Below are 3,471 nucleotides of genomic sequence, written 5' to 3' on the forward strand. Positions count from 1 at the left end.
AGCTCGGAGTCCTCCTCTCATGGGAGACTGATTCTCGGTTCTTTCAGAGCGCTCCAGTACTACATACTGTTTTGAGACGCACTGTGAGAGCAGACATTCTGCTGAGGCAGGGGCTGAGGCTCGGGGAATGGCGCCTTCGCACCAAGGTGTTGAAGCAGAGTTGGAGAGGTTGGCCAGACTTGGGTGGATCGGTTTTGCGGCTCGAGAGAGCATCGCACTATCCCCTCTGGCTTCCTCTGACTCATCCAGCTCCTTTGGGGGCTGGACGCCATGGTACAGGCATGGCCGAGGCTTCATCGAGGCTTCATCTGCTCCCGGGCCATTCCATCTACGAGCTGCTCTATCAGAGTTCCACGAAAGCCCCTCCTTAGAACAGTATTTGTAAATCCATGTTATGGTAAGTGTGCACGTGAAGTCTTTGCACACTTTCTGAAATCCAGTACTTTGCGTTCTTTCTAAAATCCTATATGGTAAGCTTTGCGCGGCTGCTTCGTGCCCTTTCTTAAGTCGGTTAAAGCCCCGTTCATCTTGGGCACCACTCCACCCAGGTATCCGCTGATACCTATCTAGAACAGGGCGCCGCTACTAGAGTACTGTTGGGACAGCTCTTTCGGCAAGTTTTTGCGAAAGCTAGCAGTAGCCCCTGTGTGACAGGCAAAGACTTGGTAGAAGAAAGTGCCAGGTTCTTAGCCGTATCCCTTTAAAGGAATCTTTTGTGATTCCAAGCCTTCAGCTCTACCCCGGGCCAGGGCCCTACAGGTAAGTTGGGTATGTAGCTTAGGCCTTTGGCCTTAAGGGATAATGTCATAGACAGCCGTCGAACCGTCCCAGGGGCAACTCCCGGTGAAGTGGTAGAGTGGGTACTTAGTGTTTGCCATGATTCTGGTCTGCACTCCCCTCAGCATGGCGGCGTGGGTATACTGTTCCCCATAGTGTCCCCTCAGAGGACGCAGTTCGAAGTTCGCTTGATAGGGAACGTCTCAGGTTACGAATGTAACCATGGTTCCCTGAGAGGGAATGAGACACTGCGTCCTCTAGCTCCCTGCCATGCTTCGGACGCAAGCTTCACGAAGAAGATAAGTGACGGGTCCTATGGGGGCATATTTATAGTCGCGCTGGTAGTGACGTCAGAGGCTGTGGCCGGCCAACACGTTGGCGTTTTTCAAAGTATGCTTCAGACAGGGGTCACGACGAGGTGTTCCCCATAGTGTCCCCTCAGAGGACGCAGTGTCTCGTTCCCTCTCAGGGAACCATGGTTACATTCGTAACCTGAGACGTTTTATTTGAAAATGTTTGGTCACCATTATTGTGCTCAGTGTTTGCTTTAGTTGGGTAGTTTGACTCTTGGCTTAGTAAGTTTGTGGTTCCTGTAATAGTGTTTACCAAAACACATAATTTGTTATAAAAGGAGCCATAAACAAAGATAAGGTAATATAGTTTTCATAAACAATATTCAAGAGCCAATACTTTCTTCGCTCAGATCAGACATTCTGAATTTTTATTTTTAAATACATTTTGGGAGAAAAAAAGCTTTCGAGACACATAGACATCAATAATCAGTATATGAATCTCAACAATGGTGTCATGCTTCATGTAGCAATGCATGCTGGGAGCCACCATAGTATAAAACGCATGGCTCCCAGCATGCATTGCTGCACGAAGCATGTCACCATTGTTGAGATTCATACGCTGATTGTAGATGTCTGTGTGTGTCACTGTAGTTTAAGTTTTTTGAGCTCATGTTTGTTAAAAGATTTTAACTGATTGTTATAAAACCGTTGGATCTCATGTAGCAGAAACACAGGGTTTGTAATATGAATGTACTAATGGAACAACATAATTGTTAGATTAAAAAACATCAGCGAATCACGTTATTTCATTATGATTATAAAACCATTAACAGGTAACAGCCATCACTTGATCTCATGTCACTTTAGATTTCTTTGATGCTGCAAATGTGCTCAACAAACAAACTGTCACAGCAGCCACAATAGCCAAAACATATAATAAGTGTTAAGAGCTCAACTAATGGAAACACTAATCACTGTTATGGTGTTTAACTGTTATGTTGTTATGGAAATTAAACACATTTTCAATAAGAGCTTTTGTAGACGTCTGACAGAAATAAAGTCAGTCTGGTTAGTAATACGTGAAGCGGGTAATGCTGTTTGTGGAGTTGTTTAATCCTGCTCTGCTGAGATCTTGAGATATTTAATGTGCTGCCATGCATTTCACCAAATTCCAACCAAAATTCAACGTCTGTCTGATGTCGGAGTTTGACGTCAAACAAAGTTGGGTTTAGATGTCAACCCGACTTTAATTTTCAACCAAAATATGACGTCTGACTGACGTTGGATTAGTTGGAGTCCAACGTCTTCCTGACGTCACATTGATGTACTGTGCCTGCTGGGTGGTGTTTCTTTTTCTTCTTCACTTGTGTATTTTTGAAAATTTTGTACAGAAGATGCATACTAGCACCCTATACCATAAAACAATGAAAACAGATTCTAGGAGTATAGCTTAAATATATTTAGATTTTTGTAAGTATAAGTCAAGTATACTTAAACGTAATTTTAAGTATATTTCTGAGAAGTACATAAAGAGCATTTCTGAGAAGTACATAAAAAGTAAACTAAAAGTATACTTTCCTATTTTTAGTTTAAAAGATGTATACTAATAGCACACTTGAATAAACTTCTTTTTCTTAAGGGTAATGTAAGCTGAGCATATGCTTTGATGTTCTTGAGTGTGTTTAACACAGTCAGGTTCAAATGTGGGTGCAAAAAAATCCATTAAAACTCTAGCAGAGGTTTGTCAGAGCATTGTGCTATTGCCTTGTGGGCCAGTGAGAAATGTTAAATAAAGCAACATGGTAAAAAAGTGACTTGATTTTACTTTCAATTCCGTTTACATTCTCCAAGGTATTAACATTTTTCATAACTCCATGTAGGATGTTTCTGTACATAAATGTAAGCACTGTGGCAGTAGTAATGCAATATTTAGAAAATGTACTCTTGTAATCAAGTACTTTTAAAACCAAGTACTCCAGTACTTTCACTTAAGTAGACATCTGACTGTAGTACTTTTACTTGTACTTGAGTAAAATTTAGTAAGGGGTATCTGTACTTTTACTCAAGTATTGAAGCTGTGTACTCTGGCCATATCGCCCACCCTTAGCTGTAAGTAAAACAATATATATATATGCTTGGATTGTGTTTTGAGCAAACCAGCTAAAACCAGCTGAACACCAACATCGACTCACAGGAAATGCAGAAATGTGTGGTTATCTGACCCACTTTCATGTACAGGGTGACAGATGTCCTAATATTATAATGATGCTTAAAAAAATAATATATAAGCTTTGATCACAGTAATGAATTACATTTTACAATATATTCACAAATACAAAGTACAAACAGTTATTTGAACATTTAAGTTTTTCACAATATTAATGTTTTATTTTTGATCAAA

The 3,471-nt window shown here is 40.8% G+C and overlaps 1 long non-coding RNA gene across 1 annotated transcript; it reads left to right on the forward strand.

The window, feature by feature from the left end:
- Nucleotides 1-1,827: 1,827 nt before the first annotated feature.
- On the forward strand, nt 1,828-2,699 carry LOC132111231 (uncharacterized). Its single transcript, XR_009424768.1, has 3 exons — nt 1,828-2,054; nt 2,208-2,513; nt 2,594-2,699. It is a non-coding gene; the product is annotated as an uncharacterized LOC132111231 (long non-coding RNA).
- Nucleotides 2,700-3,471: the final 772 nt, after the last annotated feature.

Source organism: Carassius carassius, chromosome 30 (genome assembly GCF_963082965.1).
Source record: "Carassius carassius chromosome 30, fCarCar2.1, whole genome shotgun sequence".
Classification (NCBI taxonomy): domain Eukaryota; kingdom Metazoa; phylum Chordata; class Actinopteri; order Cypriniformes; family Cyprinidae; genus Carassius; species Carassius carassius.